Genomic DNA, 23,963 nt, shown 5'->3' with positions numbered 1-23,963 from the left:
TGGATTTCAAAATGAATTTCACTTTGTCCCCCAACATGTAATACAAACCCATTTGACACAGCATAGCATATAATTTAGGAAATAGCTGAACGGCTGAATTCCTAAGAGATCAGTGAGCAACAGAACGATGACCATTTGGCTGTAACCCTCAAATTTTACTTACATTTTTATTTATTTATTAATTTATTAACTTATCTGTTTTTCTAATAAGAGATTTACTCTTCTTATACTTCCCATTACCTTCTGTTATTTCTTCCGAATGAACAGCATATTCTTTGGAACTTTCAATTTCAAGTCAGTGGCCCCTGTGGGCTTGCTTCATATGAATGAGGTTCATCTGCTGAATAATAATAATAATAATAATAATAATAATAATAATAATAATAATAATAATAATAATAATAATAAATGGCTCAAAGGGGTGGTGCAATAAGATCGTCAGCGTTGCTCGTTTCTCTTTCAAGGAAATGAATAAACTGAATAATCTTATCATAAAGAGTAGAAGTCTGCTTTTGTAGCATGCTGTGAAGTGTAATAAAATGTACGTTTGCATTGTGTCCTTGTATGACACTCGTACATAAAGGTATCGTAATACATTAGTTTCTTTTTCAGCTCTCTTGGGTCAGTAGAGCACTTCTTTACGTTATTGCTGATCTCGAGTTTATATTCGCAGTGGGAATTGGTAGCTCATTTTAATATAGATTGAGTAATTCTCTCTCTCTCTCTCTCTCTCTCTCTCTCTCTCTCTCTCTCTCTCTCTCTCTCTCTCTCTCTCATTTATAATTTAGGTGTTTTTCAATTTGGTTTATGTCCTAAGTTCCCCTAACGCTTTCCAACGCTTTTAATGACAACTGTTTGATTTTCTCTAATATTGTGTTAGTGGCTTAGGTGTAATATTTTCAATGATTTGAAACTAATGAAGGTTTTAATAAGATGGGAGTCAGTTACAATGTCATCTTTTCGGAGGTATACTTAATTATTTATTGTTGTATAATTATTTGCGGACATTTCAAGCTATTAAAACAAAATTTACTATAAAAATTAGTTCTCTTAATCCTAGCAAAGTTTAAAGAAGGAAAAACCGAACTTGTTTTATTCTTTCTCATAGAAAAACACATTCAGTTTTGCCTCGCTCGAGGTAAAAAGAACATCCCTAGCTAAGTCGCAGCGAACTTCTCAGCGACTTTCAGGCAGTAAGAGATCAAATTCCAAGAGTTGGTAGATATAGTCATAAATCTTTGGCCCACAAAAATTCTATTCCTTTTTTGTTACTGGATAACACAAAGGCTGGTAATAAAGGTGACTTAACCTGTAGCAGCTTGTTCCTGTGAGTAACTAAATATCAGTTTATTCATTAGCACTGAGTGTTTTTATTTTTGTATGTCAGTTTATTCATTACTATTTTATGTTTAAATATCACTTTATTCATTACCATTTTAATTTATATAATTATATGTATATGTATGTATATATATATATATATATATATATATATATATATATATATATATATATATATATATATATATATATATATATATATATATATATATATATATATATATATATATATATATATTATATATATACATATATATATATACAGTATGTATGTGTGTATTGAGGTAATATTTGCTATCCAATAGTTTATGATATACTGACCAAATGATTTGGTAAATGGCAGAACCTTTAAGTCGTCAGATCATTTCTTGTTATTCATACCCAAAAGAAAATTTCAGCTCTTGGTTAAGGCTATTGACGATTAAAGTAATAAAGCCTAAAGTGAGAGCTGAGAGAATGAACTTAAAGAAATAGAGAGAGAGAGAGAGAGAGAGAGAGAGAGAGAGAGAGAGAGAGAGAGAGAGAGAGAGAGAGAGAGAATATATTCAGAAATTCCCAAACATATAATTTGCAAAGATCAAGGGCTCCTCGCTCCCGAGTTTTCCCTTCGGGGGATTCTCTCTTTTTGGGGCGAATGGGTTCTTTACCCGCGGTTGCCTTTCATTCTCTTTGTGCCCAACTTCTCCCCTCCGTAGCCTCCTTTCTTGTTTATAAAATATACACCAATAACAAACAATGAGAGTAGACTTTTAATGTGGGCTGTATTTTGAAGTAGGAGATATTAGATTCTCTCCATATCCCCTAAAGCTGAAGGTCCGGTTTAATGGTCATAATTTTGGTAATCTGCGGAAGTCCCTTTCTGTCGGTCTGTTTAATTGGATACGCAAAAAGAAGATCTCTTAATATATAATTCATTCATTTAAAAATGCTTCTCTCGTGAATCAGCTCCAACTCACTGTTGATGTTTAAACAAAGGCTTCCGTTTAATCTTGCATTTATCTTTCGTCGTCCATTTCACAGAAATTTGATTGATATCTATAGTTCATTTAAAGTTATAAGTAAATTATTGCAGGTAAAAGGAATACAGTAAGATTTCCCTGGTGGCTTAGAGTCTCATTATGACTCCTCCAAGAGCGACAAACGTTATCTATTGTCTCTGTTAAAATAATTTTGATATTTATTTTTCCATCGCCTCTGTTAAAATAATTCTGATATTTTTTCCGTAACCTCTGTTGACTTAGTTTTACATTATTATGAATACTGATGTTTTTAAAAACAGAAATATCTCCTTTGTCCCTTAGTATGTGCCCTCAAAGAATGTGCTTTCTAAGCAACAAAAGTTGTTAATTTTCTATATAACTGTAACTCTGAATCTCATTCTCAGAGTTCATGACAGATATTTTTCAGTCAGTGACATCGTTAAAAGCTCCATTTTTTCGTATCTACTATAAAACATGCTTCACGAGTCGGTATCATTTACCAGTTAATTGCTCAGTGAGTTAATGGACGTTTGGTGAAGTTACTTTTTATTTTCCTGTGGTTTCATTTTTTGATGTTCTTTCTAGGAAACTCTGATTTCTCATGCTAGTAGGGCTTTTACACCTTTATTTAGCTTTTTGCCTTTGAATACAGCAGAGAGAGAGAGAGAGAGAGAGAAAGAGAGAGAGAGAGAGAGAGAGAGAGAGAGAGAGAGAGAGAGAGAGAGAGAGAGAGAGAGAGCATCTTATAAGTGAGCATTACAGTTTCCTGCTTATAGTAATTTTTCCTCCTTCATTACCATTAATCCTAGAATGACAGAACTCGAGATTTTAAAGTCTGTATTGGAGCTCCCAAACCACAAGTTAAGGCTGTTCATATCAAACTTTGATCTCTTGATTCATTATTCATTTATAACTTTTTTATATCTAAATATCATATTTTTTTTTTTGGATTTATAATATTCTTTGCAACCGTTTATAACTTTTCCACACAGTTCCTTTTCCAGCAATACTGAACTGATTATCTGGTCGTCACAGTAAAAATGATGAAATCATAATCCTTGAATATATATTCCAACAAGGCTGCAGTCTCAAGAGCAAAATTATTCATGAGAACTTAATTTTCCATACTAATGCGTTCATTTAAAAGGCATTAGCGTAAGTGAATCGCTGTATGTCATGGAAACGTAAATTTTATTTATTTTTTTAATTCTCACTTTTTTTCCCGTAGCCACAATGTATGTATTACTGAAACTGGTTGCGAAGGTCTTCCATATTTTATGGCTGAATACATAATATGCGAGGGTTCTTCAGAAACATTCATATGTGGAACTGAAGAACTTTTAGATAGTCGCTATCAAGGATAGTTTTAATCTCATAATCCTGGAAAGGGGAAATGATGCCAGAAACTCCCAGAGAGTTGCAGGACTTCCCTGCGAATTCCGTATCCTTGGAAATCACGTCACCTTTCCCCGTTTTCTATGATTTAAAAGCTTTTGTAATTTCGTATCTTCCTATGGCTAATAATTTCCGTTAGGTGCTATACCCAAATATAGACTTTGCTCTAATTAGTAGTTTATTTTTTGTCAACAGAAAACAGTTCATCTGTGTTTGATGTATCTTAACTCTGGAGGAACAGAAAATTAGAGTTTTTGATGTTTAAACTTGCTGGGCTTATCTCAGAGGAAAGGACAAAATTATGCAGAAAACATTTTTCTCCCTTTTAAAAGGTCTTAAAGGTGGGAGTTGGTTTACATGAGATCCCATATAGTGACAGGATGCTGTATTTTAATGATGATCGTTTCTTTTGCTTCAAATTATACTGGATGATAATTTATTTATTCCCCTGAAATTTTGGAAAATGATATATTACATAGAGTTTAAAATGCCCTGCTAAGAAATAACTCGTATAACAAATAAATTCTGTAGGGTACTCACATCTGTTCATCGTGCGAGAATGTTATTACACACAAACTAAGTCTGTATGTAGTTATATATTTCAGAAGAGGGCTGCCATAATTTAATATGCTCTTAGACATTCTGGTGCCATAACTCAAAAAAAAAGTCCATTAAAGTTTAAATGGAATGTGAATCTATTTCATAATTACAAAGCGTCTGTCCTTGAGGAAGCAATGCATAATGCAAAGGAAACTGAATCGCCTTCGGAAATTGCACATGTCATAATCAATCAAGTTTTCGATGATATCAGTAAATACCAAATTTTGGTGGAAAGTGTATCGAAATTTATTTTTTTGTTTTGTTGATAAATATACTAAGACATTGTTCTTTTGAGTAACGACTTCCTCTTAGAAAAACTAGTGAAATATCGTAAAGGACCCGGTACTTTTCAGAGCATAAATTAAGTATAAATGTGCAATTTTGGCTGTGAAACCAAACATGATATTGTCTAAGAGACACGAACGCAAGGAACTATTTAATAAATTTCTCCCATCTCGTAATATTTTCGAAGACATTGGATTATTGTTATTTACAACCCATTAATACTTTTCATAAGTTTTTTCATCATTAAATTTAACTTTTTCAGGTTTACTTGTGATACCTACAGATGTCACCACATTTCTTGTTGAAGAGCAACTTCTGAGGGAAATGACATTATCTCCTTGGAGTTTCCTTGTTTGCTTCTCAGCCAATCAGAAAGTGTGTACCCTGTTGTCCTTCCTTGCAGTGACACGGACCCCAGCTATTGGCTGAAAACTTCTGGAGTGTCTTGATTACGAAGGAGGACTGAGAGGTGACGGTCACTATTTGTTTAGCTGGTTTTGGTGAACTTGCTGGTGGAATTCCAAGTATCTCCTAGGTCTGTACGATGGGTTGTGAAGGTAAATGATTCTTCGATTTTTAAAGATTCGTGATTTTTTTCTTTTAGTAATCTTATACTTTCCCTTCGTTGAGCCGTTAATGTTCTAGTAGAATTCCAAGTGTCTCGATGTTTTTTGAAGGTAAATAATTTTTCGATTTTTCAACATGTGTTCTTTGATATTGATCTTTAGAAATCGTATACTTAACTCGTTTGAGCTGTTATTGCAGGTACAAGTTGTGGTTAAAAAAAAAAACTCTACAAATGATATTGCAGTGTGCTTAAATGTTTTTACTTTGGGAATAAATTAGCCGGAAGTGAAATATTTTTGTGGACAGTTTCAACTTTATTAGAAAACTTGTGATGTGAACTCGTCAACTCGTCAATAATACTTAAATAGGGAACATGAATTTTGACTTGACAATGCAAACTTTCTGATATGTTAGGGAAATCCAATTTGCCTTTGTGCCTTTTCATAACGTGAGTTCTTCAGTAGAGAGATGTTCTTAAATTTAGCATCAATGTAAACAGTTTGTATAAGTGACCAATACTATTTTAACTTGTTCTTGCATATATTTCTTGGTGAAGCTTAAGCCATTAGTTGCTAGTTTTAAAATGTTTGTTTCAAATTGTCTTGGTAGGCAAGTTCATTTGTAAAATGACATTACTTCCCGAACATTACTAAATCTCATCGAATAAGTTTGATACGTAAACATATAGGAACGGACTTCCATAACGCTGTTTAAACGGTGTTACAGGTTCTATCGCGAGTTTTTTAGGTTTTAAAACGTTCGAGGAGCTAATTCGTATGAGTTCGGTAAACTGAATCGAGGACACTTATTATTTTAAGGAAGTGTTGGCTTAGTTGCAGTATGAACTCTTAATTTAGTGACTTATTTTAGATACAGTAAAGGCCATAACCTTAAATCTTGTCCACTATTCTTGGGGGAGTATGTGAAAATGTTAGTCTAATATTGCTCAATATAGATAACTTCTTTCGTGAAGTTATGGTTTCCTTCGAATATTTGCATAGGGTTGGGGTCTTCATAATTCGTGCCAGAATAAAACTTGAAGTGGTCAGTTGTACAAACTAGAAAAATACTTGGTGAAAATTTTGTGAACTTCTCCCATCTGCAGCGTTAGCTGTGCAATTAAGGTTTCAACCATCATTAATTTGGCAGCCACGGAGATTTCGTATAGTGATAAAATTTTGAATGCGCTAGATACAAAAGGGTGTATATAATACTTTACTGGTGAGATTAGAGTAATTTTTAAAAAAATTTGAGGAATGTTTTCAGAACTCAGATTTCACCCATCTTGATTGAGGCCAGTACTAAAAAGTTTTAATCTAGCATCAGTTTCCGTTATTAGAACTTAAAGCTGTTCTGTCAAGATAGAAATTTAATCCTGAAAAGTCCTCTTTTGTGAAATCAGGGATAGGTAGGTACCTTTGATTTATGTACCAGTGTAAACCCCTTAGAATGTGACTTATATACTGTTTGAACTTTCCATCTTGTCATATTGTAATGTGATTTGCCATATGTGCACACTTTATAAAGTATGTCTGCAATAGGTAGGTACTTTGTACAAGAGATTTGGGATGAAATAATTTCTGGGACTGCTTTTATAAGCAAGTCTGTAATAGGCCGGTACCTTGTTAAAAGTTCTGGTGTACAAACGAGAAAAATACTTGAAAATTTTGAACTTCTCCCATCTACAGCGTTAGCTGTGCAATTAAGGTTTCAACCATAAATAATTTGGCAGCCACGGAAATTTCGTTTAGTGATAAAATTTTGACTGTGCTAGATAAGAAATGGTGTGTATAATACATTACTGGCGAGATTTGATTATTACTGGCGAGATTTGAGTAATTTTTAAAAGAATTTGAGAAATGTTGTTTTTACGTTCACCCACGAGAGGCTGGCACTAAACAAGGCTCCCCACAGAGCTGTTCTGTAGAATTACCAATAATTTGAACTTTCCATCTTGTCATATCGTAGATTTGCCATATTTGCCAGGAGTACAAGAGATTGAGATGAAATAATTTCTGGGATATGCTGGGAGTTTGGATTAGTTTTTAATCTAGCATGAAAAACAGTTTCCGTTATCAGAACTTAAACTACATTGCAGTGAGAATCTTCATAGTTTATGGATAGTCAAGATAGGAAATTTAATCCAGAAAACAGTCCTCTCCTTTTGTGAAATCAGGGGTAGGTAGGTACCTTGTAAAAAGCAGTTCTGGTAATGTGTACCAAGCACCTTTTAATGTGATATACCTCTTTTAATGTGACTTACTTAGTGTCTGTAATAGGTAGATGCATTGTAAAAAGCAGTCCTGGTGTGATAAGTAAACCCCTTTTAATGTGACTGCTTTTTTAAGCAAGTCTGTAATAGGTAGGTGCCTTGTTAAAAGTTCTGGTGTGATATGTACTCGACCCCTTTGGATGGGATTGCTTTTACATGCAAGTTCTGGATACAGTCTCAAGAAATAATTTGATTTTTCATATGCAAGAGGATGACTTGCATTTGAAATTTTTAGTGTCTCAGCTTAAGAGCCTTCCACCTGATAGTGTATTTCATATCTGCTTTTGGTGCGACCAGTCAATCTGGTATAAACTCTCAAAGGAGACACTAACCCACATTAAGTGCCAGTGGAGATTTGATATTTACAAATTTTGTAGTAGTGGAAAAGAGGTACAGCAGATTGTTAATGGGGTGGATTAGCTAAATAAGCTGCTTATTTTAATCTCAAGTAGCTACTGTCTCAAGTACAGTCGAATAGTTCAGACCTTTTGTACTCCCCTCACGTTTTAACGAGTTTCGAAGTTCCTCGTTGGGAGAGTGGTTTCCGTTCTCAGCTAGCACTCTGCTGGCCCAAGTTAGAATCTCCGACCGTCCAATGAAGAATAAGAGGAATTTTTCTGGTGAACAGTTAGTTTCTCGCTATCATGTGGTTCGGATTCCATAATAAGCTGTAGGTCCCGTTGCTAGGTAATCATTTGGTTCTTAGCCACGTAAAATAAATCTAATCCTTCGGGCCAGCCCTAGGAGAGCTGTTAATCAGCTCAGTGGTCTGGTTAAACTAAGGTATACTTAACTTCTTAATGAGTTTCGAAGTAATGGTTGACTGCTAGGCCAGACAGTCTCCAGTAGTTTTTGAGCATGAAAACCACGTCAGTTCTTGATATATTTGCAATAGTCATTTCGCGAAATTAGTCCTAATCTGTATTAGGTTTTAGTTCACAAAACTTCACAAATTAGTTTTTAGAATGTTAGGTTTACCTGGCATGTTCGATGGACTAATAAAATGGGTGAATAAATTTTTTTCCACTGAAATTGAGTAACAATCTTTCATACTAATAAAAGGTTATGTTGGCAGTATATTTCAGGTGACTTTAACGTAAAACTAGCTTTTAGCGTAGCCAATGAAAAACCAGCTTTTAGCATAGTCAAATTAACGTCGCTGTGAAAGCCTTAGATATCAACTTTGCCTAGTTCTATGAATTTTGGGAAATTCATTCTGATAAATACGACAGGAAATTGGCCAAAACATTTGCAGGTGTAGTTTTTAATTGAATTTGCAAGTGTAGGTTTTAAGGCTTGTCTTCGACAAGGGTCTTTTCGTAGTTTTATAAGTATAATTTAATTTTGAGGTAATGATAGTAAAATTTTATCCCTCTTAAAATTTTTTTAAATAAGATTTTCAGATAGCTTAAAGAATTTTTCTAAATTGGAGGTAGAGAATAACTAGATGGGCGTGTATTTGAGAGAAATGTTTTGGAACTGACACTGCGATATGTTTTTTTGCCAGTTGGCAATTAGACTCAACCGTATGATTTCTGCTTTTTCATACACGGGTGACTTTCCAACTACTGTTTCATTTTAGGGGCAATTTAGTACAGCTTGCAGCTTAAGCCTTAGTAATTTGTATGTGATGCATATTCACGAACTTGTAATACCCGTTTTTATTAAATTGCATGGCTGGATGGAAATGGTTGAATCATTTACATTCGAAAAACTGGTTTTTCGTATGCTACAAAATGAACTGTAATTGCCTACCATCCATGTTATCGCATGGTACTTCAGATAGAACGCCTTCATAAGTGTTTGAATGAAGTATTTCTAAATTGACATAAGTTTCAGGTTTTTAATTGTCGTATCTGGGATTTTAATGGTAACCTTTAACTACAGTAAGTTAAATGAAAACAAAATGGCAGTGTGAAATTGTTATTGAAATTTACTAGGGCTGGTTTCTTCTTAATGCTCCTTTTGTTAATGAACAGCATGCTCCTCTGAAAATAGCATAACAGATCAGTATTTTGAAATTGTTTTGAGTAGAAATGAATTTAGTTCAGCATGGCAGCGCGGTGAGCTTGAAGCGTTTTGTAGGTATCCCGTCATATTTAGAATGTTCGGTCTTGTGGGTACTAATTGAGAAGTTGTTTATAATAGGAAATGTTCCAATTTATCCATGTGATTAACAAGTGTAGAAATGGCTTTGCAAACCTGTAAAAAGCTTTTAAAGTACGGTGACAGATTTGGTTGAGGAATGGGTCATTTTTTTCCTTTATCATAGCCACTGTGGTCATGAAATGAGCAAATCACAAGGTAATGTACACTACCTTGTGCTTAAATCATATGGCGACTGTAAAGACAAATGTAATTCTGGCTAACTGTAAATATAGTCATTATCAATGGTAATGATTTGAAGTTGTCTGCAGAACTGTTGCAGATAGTAAATCATTTCTGAGAACTGTCGCAAATATAGTGTTCGGGTTTTTTTTAGCCTCTGTTTAAATTTTTGACCTTCAGAGTTGTAAAATTACTATACTGGTTTAGTGTGAATATTTATATCTAGTGATTGTTACGCCTTTCCTACCAGTTCTTGTGCTTGTTTGATATGCAACTGAAACCCTGTATGTTGTAGTGGAATGGAATACAAAGTTTAGGCCAAAGGGCAGGCACTGGAAAGGAAACTGAGAGTAGGTAGGTTTGAAAGGTGTAACAGTAGGAAAATCTTGACGTTGCTTTATGAAATAATTGAGAGAGAGCGTGGACAGTAAGATGGAGTTAGGATGTGTGAAGGAAAGGGGTTGCAGCTGGGGGCGGAAGGGATGCTGCTAAAAAACGTCTGCCTACAGTGCACCCCGTCTGTTGGTACTTTGGCTTAAACAAAATCACTTGGTCACATGGTTTAGTTTTGCCTAAACTTAGCTGGGCGTGCTTTTTAGCGAGTGCCATTTCTGTGCAGCTGTTCCAAATTTTCTGTTCCTATTTGAAGGTGTCTTAAACCAGTTACCCCTGTGGAGCCAAAGGCCGCTGTATGACCCATTTTCTTAGGTACGTCAGAAACACCCTGATTATGCTGTAAGTACTTAGCTGGCAATGCTGTCAAACTGATCTGTGAGTCCATAATGATGGATTATATTGTGTAAGTAATCAGGCAGTCAAGTAAGTGTGTGATCATTTCAGGGCTTTTCTTCAAAAAAATAAATAATAAAATGCCGTTACCCAAGATTACAGAAAGTCTCTTGACAGTTAAGTAACCAAAACTTTGGGAAAAAGTTTCAAAGTCCGATACTTTGGTAATTGGCAGACCATAGAATTAAGGTTGTGTTTTTACTCGTTAGTTTAATAACCATGGCAATAATTGGCAAGAAGTCTTAGTATGCAATTAATAGGATTTTAGACTGAAAAAGTATTAAATTCCAAATCCTACTGTATTTTTCAGATCAGAGTCTACATTGAGACAGTATGTCGAAAGTAGCATTTGAGAACCGGCATCTTTGCTAAAAAAAAAATACCCAAATTTTTGATGTCTTCATAACCTTTATAATATCCTTTGGATAACTGTCATTAATCCTAACCTTGATTTTAATATTTCTCAACCTCATTAGTATTCCCAGAATGAAATGTTAATATGAATGAGTGACTATGTAAATAAAAAAGCCTTTTTTTCTTTCAGGTGTAGGTTCCCCAACAGTGGCAATACTAGAAAGTATGCAAGAGAGCTACTGCTACAGCATTAGTTTGACATTTTGCTGGAATATACTGAAGTCCCGTAAACTACTGAATGAAGATTAAGTACTTCAAGTTTTGCTCAAACTTAGTTGATTAGTTAAGTATACATTTGTAAGGTGCTGAAATGTAAAAATACCCAAAGGGAGTTGAAAATAAATTATATCATTCATTTAAATTTTTATTTACACTTAAAAATACGATAATTCTGACATGCTCCCATGCTAATTAAACGATGGAACTGTAGAAACCAATTTTTTTTAAATCTTAACTTTGGTGAACTTGTCGATGAGATCGCGTACAGTGGCTTTGAGGGTACTTAATGTTAATCTGCTCTAGAGTAGAAAAAAAGATTTCAGAAGTAAACACCTGTTCGAATGCCTAATGTACAGAACAGCTGGATTATATTGGCTAAGTTTTCGGGCATGTTCTAAAATTTAAAAATAGGAAAATTCAGTTACTTGAAATAAGGTTCTTATCATTAAGTATTCTGGAAATTAAATAATTTTAGTCCTATCGTTTTTTTGTATGGCCAAATTAATAAATAGACGCTGGTACAAATTATCGAAGTTTTTCATGAACACAATTGAATGGCCCCCCAAGGTGGTGGTGCCGTCAGCGCAGCTCACGCGCGGTGCACGTAGGCATTTTAAGGTTTTTTGCAGCGTCCCGTCGGTCCCTAGCTGCAACCCCTTTCATTCTGTTGTACCTCCTCTAGTATTCTTTCTTCCATCTTACTTTCCACCCTGTTCTAACAACTTTCATAGTGCAACTACGAGGTTTTCCACCTGTTAACACTTTTGTAACCTTTTACTCTCAATTTTCCTTCGGCGCTGAATGACCTCATAGGTCCCAGCGCTTGGCCTTCGGCCTAAGTTTTATTCTGCAATTGAATGATGTTAATCTTATACCTAAGTCGGGAATATTCCAAAGTGTACTCTAGGGGAAATTGTTCATTTGAACAAATTACTAAGATTTGAAATTGATATTAGCTTTGCTTAAAGTCATAACTTGAAGCACGCAGAAAAATACTGTAGAATGCAAGGATATTCTCTGGTTAAAGTCATGGACATTAAAAAGCTTTGTAATAACTTTGCTATAGAAGACTACCTCCGCACACAAAACTACTGTAGAATAAAAAAAAAACTGGAGAACGTAAATATCTTAAACAGTTAAATTTTCATTCCATATTTTTATTTGCATTTGATACTTTGTGCAAATTGATAGTTCAAACCATCTTGTTTACTGGTTTCGTGAATGGTAGTTTGAATGTATAGTATATTAGCTAAAGTCAGCTCAGTGGTCTGGTTAAACTACCTTAATAATAATAAAGTATATTAGCTGTATAGGGTTATCGATGAAAGGTTGATTATCGATGAAAGGTTGATTATCGATGAAAGGTTGATTATCGATGAAAGGTTGAATGTAATGGTAAGGCTCTCGAAAAAATGTCAATACTCGAGTTTTGGTTAGTGATGCTTTGTAACCCAAAATATTCTGGTAATTACTTTTACATGGGTTGGAAATGGGTATGTAACTTTTATCTATGAACCATTTTTTAACTGTATTAACAGAAATTAGGTTTGGGTTACTTTGACCCAATACACTAAGATGTTTTTAACAGGTTACGTTCCATCATGACTATTTTACATTGTCAAAGGCCATTTCCGGGAAGGAAGTATAACGTTAGGGGAAAAATTTAAATTCAGCAAGTTTAACATAAATAATAACTTTTGATACGAAGGCTTACAAGATTTTTAGTACAGCTTATTGATATTTGAATAGTAGGCATTGTTTCGAAGTGTTAACATAATTATTCACCAGTGGTGATTTCAAATTAATTTGCCTTAAAGGCAAGTGTGTTAGGCATACAGAGAACAGATGGCCCATGGAAGAACCGGTGACCATGAACCTACAAGACTCGAGTTTTCCCGGATGAAGAAAACTGCTGAAGCTGTTACTCAAGTGAGGTCAAGATGAAGTCAACATTGTTCACTTTGTATATGGTTTTATTTGGAAATGTCACTTTAGTTGCTGTATAGTATAATAATGAAAGAGCTTGCTTTATAATAGGATGAATAGCCTTGGGTATGATAACTTAACACTGTGAATAGTGCTTCAAATGACAGCTGGAGTAATGGTAGGGACTTGACTTTTTACAGGGTAGGTTTTTAGACATTTCATATGGCTTCTGTTATTGCAGGATGCAGTATGGGTAAAAGGGAACAGCGGGTTACTTTTTAAGGTTTAACAAGAATGCTAATAAGGTTTTTGAATTATAATGGTATATTAGTATTAAGACTCCAATAGGTAAAACAAATTTAGCAATTATTGCAGAAGGGAAAGCACACAGCCTGGTCTGCTTGGCTTAGTTTACTTTCAGGAGCTAGCCACAGTTTTCTCCAATTGACCTTTATCGATTGGATCTTGCTGTCTGAATGACACGATCCGAAATGTTCTCTGTAAATTAGCTAATTTTAGTTTTAGCAATTTAATGTTAATCTCCCTGTAAATAATAATTTGCAATATAGTTTTGATATTTTTCTAGCAAGTATTGAGGAAACATGGCACACAGCTGTCGTCTTACTGGTCTGAAACTTATGCAGTAAAATACTGGAGGTAGATTAATTTAATCGATATGAATACTTATTTTGTTTTAGTGTTCGTACACCTTATTTATATTCGGAAAAGTAATCAGTTAAAGTACTAAGTTTCTGTAATCAGTTAAAGTACTAAGTTTCTGTAATCAGTTAAAGTACTAAGTTTCTGTAATCAGTTAAAGTACTAAGTTTCATTAGATTTTTTTAAAGACTAATTAATCTCACTTTATTTACCTCACAGGCAAGTATAGTAGGCGTATGAAGCTCAGAAGAGACTACTATCCTGGTAATGTGACAATTTTCGTTACTGAAGAGTAGAAAATCTGCTGGTTCTTGTAAGTTCACGAAAAGTTATTTTCTGCAATGTTCTGTTTATATATTACTTCTTAAAACAATCTAACAATCTGAAGATTTTTTTTGTTGGATTGCATATTGCTCCTAATTAAATTTTACAGACGAGGCCATTTATTACTTGTATTTTTAATAGAAAAAATTTCTAATTTTGTTTTAACTGGTGGTTGTTAATTAACCATTAATTCAAGAAAATTAAGCACACAGTAATTCTGTGACACTACAAAGTTTCATATTTCCTTGGATGGTGTTTCATATTTCCTTGGATGGTGTTTCATATTTCCTTGGGTGGTTTTTACAAAGTTTCATTTTTCATTGGGTAGTTTTAAAGGCATTCATTGTATTAGTGTAAAATCTTTGAAGCAAGGGAGAATAGAATCCATTAGTAGCAAGCAGTTTGTTGCTTAAAGACTAGTAGTAAACAGTTTGTTGCTTAAAGACTAAGTAGTAAGCAGTTTGTTGCTTAAAGACTGTTTGTTGCTTAAAAACATTAAGCAATAAAAACATTGTGGGGAGATTGATAACTACCTTATTAACCATTTGTAACTTTTTTTTTTTAACCATTTGTAACTTTTTTTTTTTTTGTTTCAGGGTTGTGTGGTTTGGAGAAGATAGTTGTCTTCAATGTTCAAAATACTAGAGGGAAAGTTAGATTGCTTCCACACAGTTTAGAGGCCACGGCATAGAGCCCTTCAGTGTCGTGTTCAGAGTGGTAAGGCCATATGGCCTGCAACGTCGACTACTGTCCAGGAACGGAGCATACAGCCCATATGCGTCTAGTGTAGTGAATGGGGTATACCTGTTAGCTCCAGTGTCGTGTTCAGAGTGGTAAGGCCATATGGCCTGCAACGTCGACTACTGTCCAGGAACAGAGCTTACAGCGGCAGGAGGAGCATACAGCCCATATGCGTCTAGTGTAGTGAATGGGGTATACCTGTTAACTATAATTGGGGCATAAAACCCCTTAAAAAAACGTTTTTGCAGTCTCAGGACTATTAGTTTAGTAAACTAGAAATATTGTAAATTAGTTTACAGTAAGTGATTAAGAAACAATAAAAGTGTAAATATATGGTATATTATTTATTACACCTTACTTATTACAGGTTACACATAGGATAAGTGAGAGGAATGTCTCCTTGAAATTCGTTAGTCTGAGGAATGTCTCCTTGAAATTCGTAATCTTTCTTTTTAGTATTTAATGACGTGTACATTCTATGCCTCCAAGTCTCATTTTCTTCTACCATTTTCCAAGGCCGTCTTCTCTTCTGCTATGCCTCATCATCATCTACTAAAAATTTACACTGTCGCCCTCGTATTATCTCATCTATCTTCTACAATTCACTGCTACGCTTCATAGTTAAAACCAATTGCTGATCTTTTTCGCTTCCGTCGTCCCGCTTTCTCACACCTCTTCGTCGTTATCGTCTACCATTTGCTACCTTTCATCACCATCGTCGTATCGTAGACTACTTGTATTCAACTTCTACTCTTCGTCAGCGTTTCATATTCATTAGCTTCTTCATCGTCGTCTTATATTCTAAACTATACTTTTCGTAATTCTCTCGTAGTTACTGTTGACCTCGTCTTCCCTTCTTCACCACCTTCATTGCTTTCCTAGTCGAGTATTGAAAACTAAAAGGCGCCCACAACTATTTGCTCTTGGTAGATTAACGCTTTATTTTCAGATTCCTCCTCAACACTACCTTGGTTTTATTACCCTAAGCAACCTCTTTGAACACAAACTGAAAAAGAAAACGTAAATTAAATTACAAAAATAAGAAACCAACATGAAATACAAAGGTATAAAAATTAAGATCCCAAGCTTCAATTACATAATTTCAAATCATAGTTACTTTCAGTAGGTCAATATCAAAGGATTCAGAAATTACTAACATTTTTATCGCAAAAAATGTAAGTTTTCTTCAAGTTAAACATAAGAGTATGGAAGGTTTGGTAACTAAACCAATTTTACCGAGACTTGTGTAAATACTTCCAAACCAGTACACTACTTGCCTGCAAAAGGAAGGAATGTGAATAAACTCCATTGATGACAATTCAGTGTGAACATTTTCCCCTAGCATATTTCTGGAGGAACCATCTTTCTTGATGACGAATAAAAGTGCGCAAATCTGAAAGAATCAATTGTAATACTAGATTTGCACGTCACCAACAGAAAAATCACCAACAAATTGTTTAAAGTTAATGTCCCTTAAAAAAAAAAAAAGGGCTATTTTAATTTTTTTAATGCAACAGTTTCCATTGCTCTTTTACCCAATAAAAAAAAACTCTTCCATCTGAAGGGCCTAGATAAACACTTAAAAGTTTAAAGAAATTTATATTGAAAAATTCTAGCAGCATGATTAATAGTGTTACCTTAATGCTAAATATTTACTTTCAATTTAAAAGGTGCAGTAAACAAAACAACCAGAAATTATGAAAATGCCCTGATGTATAATAAAACCTAATGAAAATTTTAATGCTAATTTCCTTTCAACTTAGAAGGTGCAGTACACAAAACAACCAGAAATAATGAAAATGCCATGAAGTACAAAAAAACCTAGCGACTTCAAGCCTTTTCCTGGGAAAGGATAGTTTATTGGACCACTTAACACCCAATATTGCTTTTAGTCTTAAATTTTAATTCTGAACTGCGAGGCTATGCATTTCCAAAATTATTTCGTTAAACTGGGAGTATTAAGTCTCATATTGGAAGAACCTATATTTATAATCAAGGTCCCTACTTCTTAGAGTCAAACCTCTGTATTTTTACCTTCAAGATCAACTGACATACATAAATTTCCAAGTAACCTATCTTAAGTAGAACAGACTTTTGCATATTAAGAATGGCAGCAAGCATAATTTATCTGCTTACAGCTCCCAAGAATAATGAATTAAAGTAGCCTATCCTAGTCTTAAGTAGCACTTGACAAACTTCATGTTGTATAACTGCTTTCACTGAGCTTTTCTAAATAACACAATTTTAAATTAGGATTCAAAGGAATCTAAACATTCTGTAATTCACTAAATATTTTTAATGAACTAGAATGAAAAACGGAACAATTTCTCCAAAGCCACACAAAACCTCTTGCAAATATCAATAGCACTCCCAAAACCTTTCCAACTGTTTCATAACTGAGAAATTTTCAAGGAAGATCAATTTCTGTACATGAAGATTTAAATTTACAGCCTATAAGGCAAACAACTAACCAAGAATGTAAACGAAGATTTAAATTAACAGTCCCATAAGGCAAATAAAACCAAGAATGTAAACGAAGATTTAAATTAACAGCCAACATAGCAAAAAAAATGAATTTAAATGATTTAAATTAACAGCCTATAAGGCAAACAACTAACCAAGAACGTAAAGGAAGGTTTAAGTTATCAGCCTATAAAGCAAATTAACCAAGAATGTAAATTATTTAAATTAACAGCCCACATGGCAAATAACTAACCAAGAATGTAAATGAAATTTAAATAAATTTAAATTCACAGCCCACATGGCAAATAAGTAACCAAGAATGTAAATGAAATTTAAATTAACTGCCTACATGGCAAACAAATAACCAAGAATGTAAATTAAGATCCAAATTAACAGCCCACATGGCCCACAACTGACCAAGAATGTAAAGGAAGTTAAATCATAACCAAGAATGTAAAGAAATATTTAAATTAAACTAACCATGACTGTATATTTAAATTAACAGCCTACATGGCAAACAACAAACCAAGAATGAAAATATGCTACGAAACTTAACCTGCATAGGTCTCAGATGTTTACAACATTAATCAAAGTCATTCTGATGTCCTAGCAAAAAGGCTTTCTGGCGTGATTAACTTGCATAAATTTACAAAGGAATACTTCAATCTATTCAAAGTAAAATTTTCAATATGCAATCCATTAAGACTGACAAGAGCCGAAGGCATTCTTAATAGCCGAAGGCATTCTTAATAGCAGATAAACTTAGTGTCTTACCTTTAAAAAATTCATGTAAATTCTAATAATCGAAATTTCTTTGTAATTCATTGATCACAGTAACAGCCTTCACCTTGATGTTACTGAACCGCACCTTTAAGGCACAGTTTCCTCCCAAACTGTGAAATGGAAAGGGCCTCTGAGCACTAACTTGCTTCGATATACAGCTCTCGACCTAAAATTTGGCTGTGTTCTAGGCATAAACTACTGAACTTCAGTAACCACAAGTAACATGTAACTTAGTACCCGCAACTGTTCACACCTGAAAAAAAAAATACTTGAAATACACAATCTAATAAAGTGCATCACGCACATTTCTTATACAACTATCAGGAATCTTTAAAAAAAAATCCTGAAATGCGTGATAAGGCTTTATTTTACCAAGATATTTTTTGCTAACTTGGAAACTAAATTCTTACTGAATTATCTGTACTTTCACAGTCTTCACCTTCACAAACTAAGTTTCAAGAAAAAATCCCACAATTTTTATTTAATTTAGCAAGTTAATCTATCCAAAACAGTATTTATCAGACAAGGGCAGCATTGCATGTCTAACATTAAAAGAGGTCAAATTAATGTTAGAGTTAATTCACACATTTACAGTAGCCTGCTACTTTCAAAACTTTCACAAAATTCTATGCACCTCAAATTTCCACAAGCATCATATGCTACGTCTTCCCTAGAGATACTTTTTTTTTAGGCACTTCTGTATTTATAATGGATACCAATCTCCAACAGGCACGATTTCCTTCGTAGTTAACAGAAGCCGTCATTTTGGAATAATTCTACCCTCATTAATTGCACCAGTTTCAACTAGGTCCTCAATGTTTTTTCTTGACAGTACCTTCACTGCAAGACGACCTTCCATCCTTCGAGACATCTGTCCTGCAACAAATTAGCAGAATTAGAAGCAGTTCCACAGCAGTTTACAGTAAACAGTAAAAAAAATCTCAAAGAACACGCATTCGAATTGGCTTACAAAAAATCTACCTTAAATGGAGTTACAAAGACTACCAGCTTCTACACGGGAGAACCTGACATGTCTATTACGTACTCTAGTCACCAACCCTCTTTTTCTCAGCTTTATTACCCCTACGTGAACTTCACATGTTGGGAGTTAAAAAAAAATTAGTGTCTGTAGAATCATCACTGGAAGCATCCACAGAACTCATGACTCAATTTTATTACTTCCGGCTACAAGAAGACAGACTTGGTGGTAAATCAGAAGTCTAAATACTGAACAAACTATGTAATTGTAGCATGACTTTTCTCAAAGTTTGTGATGACTGAATAATTCCATGAAGCTCTAAAGCTTTTACAACAACATATGTTAACCATTAAAAATCAAAAGTTAATAGCATATCCACTTTCCTCTCCATGTAAAGCGACTGAATGTTCCAAACTAATGAAAACGTCTAGGAATGTTTGTGGAAAGTAAGTTTGAAATTTTGGAAAAGTTCGAGGCAAGATGGGGTAAAAATCTTTTGACATAACGAGCAAAACATTATCTTGAATTGGGACAATGAAGAGACAAAAGGACACCAATCAAATACCAATATATTAGTGCGCACTGCTGACTGAATAGTCTACTTAGGCTCTGCAAGAAGCCTGTGTGATGTTGACTTGAGCTGTGATGCTAGAAATGTTTATAGGAAAAAAAAAACACTAAACTACTCCCTTTTATAGACACTATAGGGTATTTAAAAAACCGTAAAATTCGTTTTAGAGAACATCTAAAATATAATTATGAACATGAAATCTGAATATTAAGACCAGGTCATGTGTACAATTGTCTTGACTTTTTATATGCCAAACGTTAACGGGAAATTGACATATTACAGCAGAAATGAAAACAGGCAGTGGCGCATTCCTTTAAAACCATTGAAAAAAAAAAGAACATTACGAAACAAGGTGTTATACTATCCTTGTCATACTTCGTACTTTTGAAGCTCAATATTTTTTAAACGGTTTGACCAACTAAGAATGTCATATGATTTACAGGTTTTGTAAAGAATTTTTTTGCAAGTGCTTTTCTTTGTTATTGTTTAAAAACCCATTTCAACACGTAAAATGTTTGAAAAGTGACAGCTTTATTCATTAATTCGTAGGAATGTAAGATGAAATCATGTGGGATCAATATGAATAACTAAATTAAGGAACAGCAGATGTTAACTGGATAGTAAAAAAAAAATTCCTTGAAATGCATAGCAAGAATTAAATTCCTCCTCATTAAGGCCAAGTCCTAGTCACCTGTTTAGAGGTTTTTCATTTCTTATAAGAAAAAATATTAAATTCTCCGGTGTTACTTCGTAGTTCTGGTACATTTTGATTGGTACATTTGATTATTGCCGTGCAATAGATTGCTTTAAGAAAAATTATAGTGCGCTGTTTGCCTTACAGACGTTTTTGAATGAGATTTTCCCAAGAATTGTTCGGTTACCGAGGATCTTATTTGAATAAACATTCAGTACATTCAGTATTTGCTATTTTGTATTTAACCTCGTTACTGAAGTCAGCCATGTCTCAAACTTTATCTGCACTTGGGTAACATCTGACTAGGGTATCCTAATATCTAACAATACCTTCGTAGCCGTGAACGGCAGCAGTTAATTTCTTTTAAAACATCTTACAATCTTTGATAGAACAGACCCGTCGGACTGCTGAATTAATTACTCATTTAATTCCTTACACAGAGCTTCGTACGTACTTACCTACAGCCCGTCCATTAATTTGGTTATTTCACTGTAAAAACCACTAACTTTGGAACAGTAATTTAATATGCAAATTAACGGAAACCGAGTTACGCTCGACAAATCACCTTACTTTCAAGATAAACTATTTCCCCAATTCCTAAGGCCTTGAAAGGCTCTTTTTAAACCGCACTGACAATCTACAGATCTACTTGTACCATTCGACAAAGTCAACATCATGTGATTGTGATTTGCATCACATGAAACCGGACAAATTTATTTATCTGGATTTTAAAATCCTGGGATTTCACGCAGCCTTACCAAACACTAGATTCACTACAGATTTCAACTTTTTGCTTTCATGGATTATAAAATCTTACCACCTGCGGATGTGGCAATTTTACCTTGTACTCAAGATTTACTCAAGATACAACACAGTTTATACGTGCTAAACTCTTCCTTTACCTAGTCGACTCATTCGTCAAATTATCAGTCAAAAACACAAACCTTGCTGAATGAATTAGGCACCGTGATACGATTATCACGATATCGTATTACGGGAACAGTAACCATTTTTTTTTTTTTTTTTGCATTATGTAACTAAGGGGGGGACACTGGCATCTTTGGAGTAGGTTTGGTTAGTCATAATTCTAGATTTTCTAGCATATTTCGTCTGATCGCAACACTGAACAGCGATTTATGGACACTGGTGTTGGGCAGCAAGTGATTCTTTCTCTCCTGGGTCGAGCGCGGTATTGTCAATAGAGCACGAAATTACTAATCAGACTTTGTTGTCATTAGCGAGCTCTTCTAAAAAATGTCATTAGCCAACTCGCTTCTAAAGCTCGGAGGGTTCCGTTGTATATCTGCTATATTGTTTTTATTTTAGCTTTATGAAATAAAATACATGATTTGGAGATGTTAAGGCTTAAAATGTGCGTTTAATTTTCACCACTTTAGTACTCTTTTAGCAAGGGAATCGAGCATCACTTTCAGAGTCCGCCCCGGACGCTACTAGAGCTAGTTACGCCACTGGGTCCAAGAAACTGCCTAACGGCTACAGCAGCACTAGCTTAATTGAATCCCTCGAAAGTTTCACAAGTTTCAAATTATTCATTGGGAAATATTTACTGAAAGGAGGCGCTACGTTAGATCCAAATCAACTTCCAATTTAACCATGTCGTATTTACCACGGTTATGGTTGTCATTTATCGCTAATTTATATATACCTATATTTAAATTATCTTTGTTATGGTTGTCATTTTATCGCTAACTTATATATACTGTATATAAATCGGTAGATCTAAGTAATAGATATACGGCGGATGTTTAGCGAGAAATGGCAGTTTCTTATAGTATTTTGTTTGCTAATTTACAATTTAACATTTTCGGGTGGTCGGCTGTAATTAACCTGTAATTAACCCCTGAAGTCCATCCAACAAGGGGTTTCCATACGCGATCTTCACAAGACAGAGCACGGCTACGTCTGTTTCAAACGGTTCATATCCCGTCCGGCAAGTGCAATAACTTAAGGTATGGGTATGATTTTCATGGGCCGCGGCTAAGATTTTCATACAATATTATACGCTGTACAGAAAACTATTGCGCCGAAAAAATTTCGGCTCATTTTTTTACTTTCTAGTTTTTACGGCAATTAGTTCTTGCTAAAACTGTGCAGTGCCTTACACAAGTTGCCGGTGAATTTTAGTTACTAGTGTTACTATATTTTATGAAAAACATGTAGACAACTTCCTCGGAACTACAAAGTGCTTTAATTACCTATAAATAAAAATGAGCAGAGATGCTTTGTCTAAGAGTTATGTCAAACGCAAAAATCTACGAAGTATATATAGTGTCAGAGCAAACTAAAACAAGAAATCTTTCAACTTAAGCACCGGACTTAAAATATATTCGGACACGTTCGTTCGTTGTAGCAGACAGATTCAGGAAAGTAATTTACCCCACTGCCATATACAATAATATTATACAGTACCTCACTAACAAGGATATTTTGTAGTAAAATCTCGACTTGCTTAATGGAAAAGCTGAAAGCTCGAATTACATGTTACAGTTATGAAACAAAATACAGTAAAATTTTATTTCCAAGCACATCCAAACTAATTAACGAGATTCTCTACCTCTGACATAACCCGTTGTAACTTCGCCAAGCTTGGTAATGCGTTTCAGTAATGCCTACCGTTACACTTACGACATTAAGTTTACCGTAAAAAAAATCGCAAGATAAGTGCATTTTAATTCAAATAGACTAAGCTATCAATTACTACATTCACCAACGTATTTATGCAGCACTAAACCAGCATCTTAGTTTATTTTACCAAATCCTCAAATTTCAGAACGAGTAATAATTACACAATAGCAAATCTGCTGCAAACATTCTTCGTAAATCAAGAACTAATGATTGATGTAATTGAAATGTAAATGAACAGAAGTGGAAAGTCCAAAGCGGACTGACAAAGTCCGCTAAACTCTGTACAATGGTATCAAACGTAACTATTACATCTATATGCAGAACGTTTTCTTATTCCCTCTCGTCCACCTTCTTCCCCCCAAAGCCCACAACAGTCAACCTAATCATGCTCTGGGAATAAAAGACTAAGACGATCTCGGTTACTTTCCCAGGAAATAATGACAAAAAAGTACCAAGTTTCATTAACAAGACCACAACAAAAAAAAACACTCAACACCAAATTAACTTGAAACCGATACTATAAAATTCCCATATGAAACATTGCACGAGAAACATACCTTCCAGGAAATACGAACGTGAAATCCAGATTAACCACAATCACTAGCAGGGCAAAAAAAGTTTGGAAAAGTTAGGACAACACAAACTAAAATACCCCCCGAGTCCTTTACATGGCAATGGGACTTCGAAAATTTCAAAACATTCACAGACTTCCATGTTATTGTCTTCTAGTTTCGACTTTCGAAGTGTCGAGGGGGAAAACAATCAGCTCTCTCTGACTGGCTGACAAAAATCAAGGATTCTCCAGAGATACAGTGACTGTGAAAATAGGCATTATACGTCCCGCAAACAACAGTGACATCTGTTGGTTATGTGGAAAAGCTGTGAAAAAAATGAATGACCTAAACAAAGATGAAACCGTAAAACGGAAACTGAGTTTTGAAAATCAAAGATCAAAGAGTTAATCACCATAATTCAGGTTACATTTA

General features: G+C 34.4%; 2 long non-coding RNA genes across 2 annotated transcripts; one reads left to right on the top strand and one right to left on the bottom strand.

Annotated features, from left to right (window-relative positions):
• Positions 1-5,018: 5,018 nt before the first annotated feature.
• Positions 5,019-11,326, top strand: LOC136841517 (uncharacterized). The gene is made up of 2 exons (XR_010853976.1): positions 5,019-5,158; positions 11,102-11,326. It is a non-coding gene; the product is annotated as an uncharacterized lncRNA (long non-coding RNA).
• Positions 11,327-15,170: 3,844 nt separating this feature from the next.
• Positions 15,171-23,736, bottom strand: LOC136841516 (uncharacterized). The gene is made up of 5 exons (XR_010853975.1): positions 23,535-23,736; positions 18,923-18,963; positions 18,079-18,340; positions 16,119-16,234; positions 15,171-15,847 (listed from the first exon to the last, which is right to left on the bottom strand). It is a non-coding gene; the product is annotated as an uncharacterized lncRNA (long non-coding RNA).
• Between the last annotated feature and the right edge of the window lie 227 nt (positions 23,737-23,963).

The sequence above is a fragment of the Macrobrachium rosenbergii genome, chromosome 9 (genome assembly GCF_040412425.1).
Source record: "Macrobrachium rosenbergii isolate ZJJX-2024 chromosome 9, ASM4041242v1, whole genome shotgun sequence".
Classification (NCBI taxonomy): domain Eukaryota; kingdom Metazoa; phylum Arthropoda; class Malacostraca; order Decapoda; family Palaemonidae; genus Macrobrachium; species Macrobrachium rosenbergii.
This window is presented reverse-complemented; position numbering and strand designations above follow the sequence as displayed.